We start from the raw sequence: 11,069 nt of genomic DNA on the forward strand, positions 1-11,069 counted from the left end.
ATATTCTAATGAATTATTATACGAATGCATGGTGCATTCTCACGTAATTTCTTCAAATCAAGAAAAAAATGCACATATGATTAGATCTTTTATTATTAAATGACATAAAAAAGAACATCATATATATAAGTAATTAACATAATTAAAAAACGCCTTTGTATACATTTTCGAAAAAATGGATGAGAACTCTATGTATCCACAGAGGTTGAATAAATATCTCAGAATAAAATTGTTATTCATTCATAATTTCTTATTGTATTATCATCTTAGACCAATAAATATCGTTTATATATATTGATTTAATAAAAAAATGGTAGATCTAAGATTTCATTAAAGATATAAATATCTTGATTATACTAACATAAATACCGACATATTTTTAAACTCTGTAATTTAGGTAATTAGTTTTTTGATTAAATGATGGATTTATGTTTTTTGATTAAAAATGGGAGCGGTCGCATCGCGACACGTATGATTTTAAAAGTTTCTTTTATATATATTATAGATTCTTTTTAGCGATTGTTTTAAAATTAATAGAAAAAGACAAGTTATAGCCGAAAACTTTAAGAACGATTTGAATAAAAATTTTATGCCGTATATTTCATTTGTTTTTTTTTACTTCGGCGATGTACTATTTACATAAAATCATCCACAACTTTGAGAAATTGCAATTTTGGTTCAACTATTTGTACAAACTTAAAACCAGTGTTCAATGTAATGAACGGCGTTAGCCTATTCTATTAAATACACATAATTAACTGAAAAACCATTATTTTTTAAAAAAAATAAACAAAACTAAATACCCCATATATAATGGACACACACAATTTAGAGTTAAGTATTCTTTCCTTCCAATTGTTCAAGTGGTGAAGAGGCGGATACAAGTTACGTCCCTATTTTGAAAAATAAATTACTTGACACCCGATTGTAGACCGTCCACTTTGCATATGACTGTCACTTGTATGTTTGCCTAGCCGTTAGAGAATTATTTTTTTTGTAATCTTGCATAGACAGGGACGCAAACTACTATTGCTATATTATTAACATATTATTATTACTAGCTTTAGAACCCGTGATGCACATAAACTCAAAACAATGCAATTAAACTGTAGAATTAAAAAATTATTAAATAAAAAATAACCTATATTTTATCAAATTTAATAGTTTAATAAGTTTAAATTATATATTCTAATGAATTATTATACGAATACATGGTGCATTCTCACGTAATTTCTTCAAATCAAGAAAAAAATGCACATATGATAAGATCTTTTATTATTAAATGATATACAAAAAAAATCATATATAGAAGTAGTTAACATAATTTGTATACATTTTCGAAAAAATGGATGAGAACTCTATGGATCCACAGAGGTTGAATAAATATCTCAGAATAAAATTGTTATTCATTCATAATTTCTTATTGTATTATCATCTTAGACTAATAAATATCGTTTATATATATATATATATATATATATATTGATTTAATAAAAAAATGGTAGATACAAAATTTCATTAAAAATATAAATATCTTGATTATACTAACATAAATACCCGCATATTTTAATCTCTGTAATTTAGGTAGGTAGTTTTTTTATTAAATGATGGATTTATGTTTTTTGATTACACTGACATAAAAATCTTTTAATAAAGCCATAAAATAGTTTGAACAGAAAATTTTTGCTAAAAAGTATGACTTTTGTAGAAAAAGCTAAGAAGTAATCATAATCATTAGATTTTATAACAGATGATCAAGTTATTCTACAAAAGGAAATAAAAATGAGAAAAATGAGAAGTATTTGTAGCCACACAAAAAAAACTATCAAATAGAATTTAAAATAAATAAATAAATCATAACTCAAAATTTAATAAAAAAACGAAAAAAAGTAAGTGAAAAATGTCGATGTGTCTTTTTGTTTATCATTGTGTTTGTGTTTAATTTTATCATTGATTGTGTATTTTTTTCCTTGACATTGTGTCTTTTTTTCTTTATATTTTGTTATATTACTCAGCATTGTGCTATATTTTGTTCGGCATTGTGTTATATTTTGCGATCTATATATTGTGCTTTTTTTAGTTATAATTGTGTCTTTTGTTCATTTTCGTCATTATGTATCTTCGTCAATTTTTTATTTTTTTTGTATATTTTTATGTAAAATTTTTTGAACGGGAAAGATGCGGAAACATTTTAATTTTTTAAATTTTTTCGTTTTTTATTTATATTTTGAGTAATTATTATTTATTCTTTTTTAAATTTATTTTTAAGAGATTTTTTATGTAGACACAAATCATTTTCACATTACTCATTATTGTTTCTGTTTGTATTTTAACTTTACAATGACTAAGATTATATGTGTGGAACTTACAACACAAAATAGTGCCAGGAGTATAATGGTTTTTCTTCATCGTGTTTTAACATAGTATTTTATTTCTTTTCATGTGTTTTAACATGCACTTGTGGTTTCCCTGCAATCCAACACGTTGTGTTTGTATAAAACAAAATTCTAGCCCTACCCATAACATATCCAAATTCACAACCACCACCATGACAAACTCACCGGAACAACGAATACCGTTAACATCGTCGTCACCACCGCTGGGGCATTATAGGCTTGAACATGTGATAATCCATATTTAAAGTATAAACAATTTGAAAACATCAATTACAAAATATCATGTTAGGATTAAACACACACACGAACTGAACACACACACGAAAGCAATAAACGAACACGAGGATTTAACGTGGTTCGGTCTAAACTGACCTACGTCCACGGGTGGCAACTAGATATTCTTTATTGAGTGACCATAGATTACAATACAAAACGTTGTTTAAATATAAATTGGACTAGGGTTTGCATCTTATTCAACAAGAAATCGAAACTGGGCCGGGCTTGGGTCTGGCCACCCTACACTCGCCCGCCCTTTAGACTTCGAATAATAAATCAGGCCAACAAGGCCTACGAACCCAACAATCTCCCACTCGGAGGTCTTGAGTACTCTCGTCTGCACTCATCATCGTGCTTCTGTAATCTAAACATCTTCTAGTTGCCACCACTTTCCCATCAATTAACCTGAAGGCCCGTTGAAGCTCCCCGAAGCTCCAACACATCAGTCACGGCTAAAACTGCCCCTGACCCGTTCTCTGTCCCTATCAGCTCCCACTGAAACAAACTACCGGATCCTGAGATACTCTAAGAACAAACACTCTCCATATTAAGCAAGTAATCCACTGGAGAGACTTTTACAGCTGGAATACTGGTTTTCTTAATCCACTGTCGACCTGGAACTGTAACCGAAACACAACCTGTGCTCCTACGGTCCCGATGTCCTCCGACTGATTTAACCTTCCTAGCTCGTTCATCCTGAATCTTCACTTTAGCTCTGGGTTTGTTACTTGCAAAACGAACCTTCTTCTGCCCACGAGATTCCCTTTGATTATTTTCCACTGCCATTCCCGAACTTAACATCGCAACCCTGGTCATCAAACTACCCGACTGAAATCAAACATTTCTTCAAACTTGGAATAACCCTCACGTCTTTCAAATTCCAAGAAGTACCTGCTGAAGTTATCAAATTAACATCTCCCATACACGTAACCTCTAGAATATCATCGTTCTCTAGTCAAACCTTTCCAAAATCCCCAAACTTTAGATTCTTCATCGTTTCACCATAGTGAGTGGCATGAAACGATGCACCAGAATCCATCACCTAAGCATCAACGTTACTCTCAACACTACAAACCAAAGCCTCATCACTACTGACCCCGGCATCTGTGTCGTTTTCTGTAACGTTCACTTGTTTCTTACCATTCGGACACTGATTCCTGAAGTATCCCTTTTCTTTACAACCTCAGCATTCAATATCTTTACGAGTCCTAGATTGACTCCTCTTCATGCTCCCACTGCCTCGTTGTTTTCCCTACCTCTGCCTTCTGTGACTAACAAATGACCTGCTGATTCACCTGAACTTCTGCGTCTTGAATCTTCTCCAATAATCAAATCCCGAATCCCATCAAAAGTAATTTTTGTAGACGAACTTCAAACTGCAGTCACTGTTTGCAACCAACTATCGGGCAAAGAGGATAATAACAAAAGACCTTGAACTTCATCATCAAACTTAATGCCGACTGACACTAAGCGGGAGAGGTTCGAATTAAGATTATTAATATGCATCGTAACTGACCCACTCTCTTTCATTCTGGTTGTCCCTAACTCTCGGATAAAGTAGACCTTATTTGCTGCTGAAGGCTTCTCATACATTTTGGATAGTGCCTCCATCATACCACAAGCTGTGTTTTTTTCATGACGTTAAACGCCACATCTTCTGACAACGACAAAGTAATACAAGCCCTAGATTTCTTGTCTAACTTCTTCCAATCTGCTCCTGACAACTTTTCTGGTTTTTCATCCTCAAACACTACATCCAAGTCTTTCTGACAAAGTAGCGCTTCAATTTGCATCTTCCACCAACCAAAATTCTGACCGTCAAAATTCTGCATCGAAACCTTTTCGTAAACTGCCATGACAATGACTAAAACGAAAACCTAGATAAAAACAGAGACAGACACAACAATGGGACGGGCCTGAACTTAACGGTTGTTCTACTGAACTCTGTTAAACAATCAACCTATTTAAACGTGCAGCGGAATAACGAACTGTAAATCAAAAAACTGAAACTTTAAACTGACACGATAAAGCCTGACAAACGTGGTTGGCACTGGTTTTGGTTTCTTTAACGCTCCTTCTGATTGACAACGGTTCTTCAACAAATAGGATATGTTTCAACTGATCTTGCCTCGTCCTTTACAAAATAGTATCTTGACCCAAATTATTATAGGATGAACTACCCAAAATAATTTTCAAATCACTCAATCAACAAAATGAGATTCTATTCTTTGTTGACGGATCCAAGGAAAAAAATACTAACATTTTCTAGGCCCAATAATTGCAAAAAGTATGGTCCAAGCCAAAATATCAAACAAGGAAAGGAACTCTTGGTCAAACTGAACTTTCTTCCACAAGAAATCCACTCATGCCTCTGGTTCCAAAGTAAATCGCTATCAAGGCTTCTGCCTCTACAAAATCGATCTAATGAACTCCGGTGAATCGAGCAAAAAACTCAAGGGTGGCGGCGAAAACTGCCGATGTGAACCCTAAGACAAAAACGGGATGAAAGACCTGACCTCTTCCTTTCCTTACGACGATCGATGGAAAAAGACCGGCTACACTGCAAACGATTCTTGCTACTTGCTTTCGTACGGAACCCAAACACTCCAACCGGCTGCTGTGGCGGCGAGAATCGGATGGCGATGAGGGCGTAACCCTAGCGTAGCAGGGTGGCGGCGGTGATGAGCGTAACTGGTTCAGCGTGTTCTCGTGTGATCCGAACCTAAGCTCTGATACCACTTGTTATGATTAAACACACACATGAATCGAACACACAAACGAAAGCAATAAACGAACACGAGGATTTAACGTGGTTCGGTCTAAACTGACCTACGTCCATGGGTGGCAACTAGATATTCCTTATTGAGTGACCAAGGATTACAAGTACATAACATTGTTTAAAAATATAGATTGAACTAGGGTTTGCATCTTATCCAACAAGAAATCAAAACCAGGCCGGGCTTCGGTCTGGCCACCCTACACCCGCCTGCCCTTTAGACTTCGAATAATAAACCGGGACAACAAGGCCTACGAACCCAACATATCATTCAAATCTTTTTAAGTGACACATATATGTCAGAATCAGTTACCGCTGCTTTAAAGTAAAAACACTCAAATTAATAATTTGAAAACGTAAATATCAAGATATTGATATATATATTTGAAGCATTGTTTAACAACGGCAATAAGGAAAGCTTCCCCATTTAGTTCAACAGCACTCCAACGGCAATAAGGAAAGCTTCCCCATTTAGTTCAACAGCACTCTTGTCGACCCGCATACAGTGTTAAACCAGCAATATTAAACGTAACAGATTCACCTTGTATGCATTATCATTATTCATCTAGACAATTCGAAAAGAACCATCGGCTCCGCTTGGCTTACCAAATCGGGCTCCCATATAATGTTCAGAATCCAAACTAAATCTCCCACCTTGAAAACGACCCGCTTGCGCCTCGGATTTGCCTTTTTCATAGCATCAACCATTAGCACGAACAAGACATTTTTAGTTATTTTTAATTTATCTACTCATATAGTTCAAACGAGCTACACGATGAAGCTAAACTAACAATAAGATTACAAAAAAAAAAAAAGAAGAAGAAGAAGATGTATTACGATTAATGTAAATAAAAGCATGATTAATATTACTTATTTACTTACGTTAAATATTTAATTACTTAATATAAATCATGACCATCTTTGTTTCAGTATATTCATATTCTCATACGTGGATGATCAAGCTGTAATATATTTGAAGACTCACATGAAAACGGGATTTACAAATGAATAGCAGCAGCCCATGATAAAAATGCAGCATGAAGAGATCAGAGATAAATCATGTGGACGTAGAGGTGCCTGATCCAAAGAAAACCGGTTTACACCTGTTACGACCCAACATACTAGCCCAGCCCAATACGTTGTCCGATCCAATGCAGGCCGGCCCAAACGTGACACCAAAACTCCCGCCCGTTTGCTGGATTAATGAAGAAGGAGTGCTGCACGTTTTTAGTAGTTATTTTACATGTTTCCCATGTTTGCATGCATTTAGTTAGTGGTAGAAGTATCCCCACGTTTCCAGTTTTCTAGCAAACAATAAAGTGCATCTAGGAATTTTTCTTTTAAATTGCATCCTAATTTCCTTTTGAAAAATATATGAGAAAATCGTTCCAAAATTCCTTTGTGTTCTTAACCTTTCTTCTTGGAGATTTACCCACTCTACGGGTAGCAAACAATACCCGATTCAACCAGGCGGTTATAATCCGGTTTGTAGTATTGAGCTCCGAAGCCGGTTACAAACCAATTAACCGAAACCGGTTTTTTAAACGGTTTTTCTCCGTTTATACCAATTAACTGATTCGGTAGTACCCGACTTGATCAACCGGTCTAACTGGTTATTTGACCATTTGACTCTAAGCGGTTTGTGCATCTTGTGGAATTCAAAATGGTGAGGGGCCGAGAAAGATTATTATGATATTGGGCTTAATAAAAGCCCAGCAAATAAATTAGAAAAGAACAGATACTGGATTAAATTTTGTGAACCTTATTTGATTCAAATTGTGTGTTCGATTGATAATAACAGTTTTAGTTTGTTTAACATTACTTCTGTTTCGCCATTTCTCCTGTTCTTTTCATTTGGGATAATTTCGTTATGCAAACTTGGCTTGACTAAACAGTTTAAACAAGGTCATGTTTATGTGATTTCTCACTAGGTAGAACTAGGTTATTCGTTAGCTTACTAAAACTGAATCCCCCAGTTGGTCACTCTTTTCTCATATATGTTTTAAATCATATAAAGTTTGTTTGCTATTCGCAACCGCTTTCACTAATTAATCAATAGAAAAAGATCAATTCAACTTTTTTTTTACTTTAAGTTAAATTAGTATGTCAAACACATTATATAATCCTAAGTCCTAACGACATGGTCCTCGCTGATACAATAACATGCTGCCTCTACGCATTTATTTTAATTGAGTTAATGAATGACTTGAACGAAATGTCATCAATGTTATGCTAGCGGATGTGTGATGGTGGTGGTGGAGGTTCTCCGGCGGTTTCGACCGAGAAAAGAGGGTGGATGCGTTTGTATCGGCAGATGGAGGCGTTGGTGTGCGACTCTGTAGTTGGTGGTGGTGGATGGAAGCGGTGTACAGAATTTCGCTTTTAAAACCAAATAATAATAATAAGAATAATAACATTTTAAAAAATAAAAACACGACAGGGATGGCAATGACCTTTGCCACACTTTCAAGATTTCTCAATTTCATCCGTCTCATTAATATAGTCAGGTAATTTTCCTAACATTGTTTAACATGCCGTGGCGATTCTTTGTTTACGCTAATAAGTAAATAATATCACCGATTTGCTAATAAGTAAGTAATGTTCACATTGTTCAACAAGTCAAATATACGTATTTGCTTTCATCAGTTTATTAACTATAAAAAGGTAATTAACCATGCTTGTGTATTATCGTTCACTAAAAAGCCTTTACTACAGTGGCATCAAAGTAATTAAGATGTCGTGTGTACATGAGTACCCAACTACCCATAATATTGAGATGCAAGTCACGTTACATATAATCAGACATTGATGTAGATTTAGAGGTAAAATTAAAAGGTGTATATTCGTCATCCTAAAGAAATAACCTATTATCGTGCAATTAATGATATGCCTTTGTAAATTACATTGCAATGACCTTGGCCTAGTGCCTAGTGGTACTAACAATGTATTTGAAAAAGGTGTTCCACCAAGTGATGAGGATTGACGTGATGTTGTTGGGAATGACAATGAAATCCAAAACTGTTGACAAAATTTAAAACCCGAAACATGTAGGATAAGTATAAGGCTCGATAATCATGTTTGAAGACTGCTTTTGAAACTTTTAATTGGTACGAGACAAGTATACAGGATATGGTGATATGCTTGTAATTTACCCGACCTGAATACCAAGTAACATATACATGTTTACTCGATAATATATCTGACATGATTTTCTTTCTTATTTAATTAATTTTAAGTGTGTCAACCTTTTTCTTAAACATGAGCATTTTTATCTTGATTTTAAAACGTGTGTCCTTTCTTTCTAAATTCGTAACATATCAAAATCAATATAAGACAACACGACTTGAAATTCATACATTTTGGTGATTTTGTTTTCTTTAAAACCTGGTATTTTTTTTATACAAATTTACAGAAGAATTATAGTTGTCCTATAAATATCCCCGTCCTCTTCACTTTCTGTCACTCAAAAGACTTCTTTAATAAAAATGGACAAAGGTTCATTTGTTTTGTCTGCAATCTTGCTCCTTTTCGCTCTTGCTATCTCAGGTGCTTGAATTTGTTTATATGAGATAATATTTTATATATAATATGTGTTGCATATATATGAAGAGGTATGCATCCGCCTTAACATCGAGCAGGGCGGGTCAACCCACAAGATATACACAAGAGGCTTGAAATCAGGATGTCATGAAGACACAAAGCCAAAACCTATGCGCAAGCGCATGAAACATCTGCGCGTGGCGCATATCACATATGCGCAAGCGCATGAAACATCTGTTAGAATAAAGAGAAGACCTTGTGCATCCCCGGGATAGGCGCATAAAGGCCGCGCGTAAGCGACATACAACAAATGAGACAATAGTCTAATCCAAATCAGGATAAAGACAACCATGATTGTACTCATCAGGCAACCTTCCAGAATGTATCTTTTAAAGAATAAAGAATGTGCTGATGTTGACAGCTGCCAATGAAGGGTGGACAACTCAGCAAAGCCCATGTGCCACCACGTGATGGCACATGGGTCAGGTGAAATACCTTGGTCAGAGAATAATCAATGAAAAAGCACCAGGTGTCCTAAGTACACGTGGCGCGAAGTAATAGGAGGAGGCCAAAAAGGCCCTAATGGGGTCTGAGCCCAATCATTGGAAACCCTAATACTATAAATACCACACCACCTCCACAGTTGGAGGCAAGGCAGAAAAATATACTCTAAATCCTTTACTCATTTTCACATCTTGATTATCTTCTCCTACAATACCTGATTCTCACACCGGAGGGTTACCCCAAAGAGGACCCCTCTGTCCCTTTCTGAGGGGTAAGCTCACGGTGCTGTTCGTTTTGTAGGTAGAAGAACTCGTATCTCGGAAAACCATCGGTGATATAGCATACTCGTACCCGAGGAACGTTGATCGTATACAAGTAAGTCGATACACGCTTCTTCAATATACACTAATAATAATATATGTTTATGGATTATATATACTGGAATGCAGATATAGAGGCCATTCCAAAATTATGTGAAAAGTCAAGCAAGACATATTCGGGGAAATGTGACAACAAGAAGTGTGACTCTGTGTATAGAATGGGAGAAAGCGGCTCATGGCGCTTGTCACAAGCGCGAAGGGAAAGACCTCTACTTTTGCTACTTTGATTGCTCCAAGACGCCGCCTCCTGGGAAAGGTGACCCACCTGCGAAAGGTGGCTCACCTCCTCCTAAGAAAGGCGACTCGCCTCCTAAGAAAGGTGACTCGCCTCCTCCTAAGAAAGGTGACCCGCCTCCTAAAAAAGGTGACTCGCCTCCTCCTGTAGCAGGCGGCTCCCCTCCTCCTCCAGAAGCAGGTGGGTCACATCCCCCTCCGGAAGCAGGGGGTTCACCTCCTCCTTCGGAAGCAGGTGGGTCACCTCCTCCAGCAGATGGCAGCGCACCACCACCTCCAACTGAAGGAGGCGCGCCACCACCACCTGCAGAAGCGGGTGCACCACCACCTCCTGCCCCTGCCGCTCACTGAGGACTCGCAAGCCTAGCTTATATGATTATGTATAAAAAGAAAGTGCTTCGTATTTACTTACCATATTTAGCATTTTCGAACGTGTATAGTAACAAGTGTTTAAATAATATAATAAATTACCTTTTTATATATATATATTTGAAACTCTATAACTAACCGTTTTCAGGTTATGATTGTATAATATAATTAAGTTGTTTAGTCTTTATGATATAAGTTGTTTTTAGAAATCATAGTTTCATGCATAGACGTGTCAAATAAAAGTTATACTTGGCTACAATTTAATATAAACTAGCGACAATTAACCAGCCGGATGTGACGAGAACGTGGCCGGAACCCAGTCTACGTCGGTTTAGTTTGTTACATTGTAAATGACGTGTGTAACTTATCTAGTTTAACGTTTAATGAACATCGTATCTAAATACTTGCATTATAAAAAAATAATTCATTTAAATAATAAAATAACTAAATAAGTTCAATTCGTTTGCTATAGTAACCAACATACACCAATAATATTTATGTCGAAACATAGAATAATATATTTTCGGAATGCTCCATTTTACTAAAATTAATTATGATATTCATGAAAACTAATTGTTATAAAGTTATTCAAGA

The 11,069-nt window shown here is 35.8% G+C and overlaps 1 pseudogene across 1 annotated transcript; it reads left to right on the forward strand.

Annotated features, from left to right (window-relative positions):
* The first annotated feature begins 8,933 nt into the window (after positions 1 to 8,933).
* LOC143588938 (uncharacterized) lies at positions 8,934 to 10,560 on the forward strand (annotated as a pseudogene). Its single transcript, XR_013145184.1, has 2 exons — positions 8,934 to 8,994; positions 9,942 to 10,560. The product of XR_013145184.1 is annotated as an uncharacterized LOC143588938 (transcript).
* Positions 10,561 to 11,069: the final 509 nt, after the last annotated feature.

The sequence above is a fragment of the Bidens hawaiensis genome, unplaced genomic scaffold (genome assembly GCF_021521415.1).
Source record: "Bidens hawaiensis isolate Kalapana, Puna unplaced genomic scaffold, B.hawaiensis_p1.1 tig00036906_1, whole genome shotgun sequence".
NCBI classification, from domain to species: domain Eukaryota; kingdom Viridiplantae; phylum Streptophyta; class Magnoliopsida; order Asterales; family Asteraceae; genus Bidens; species Bidens hawaiensis.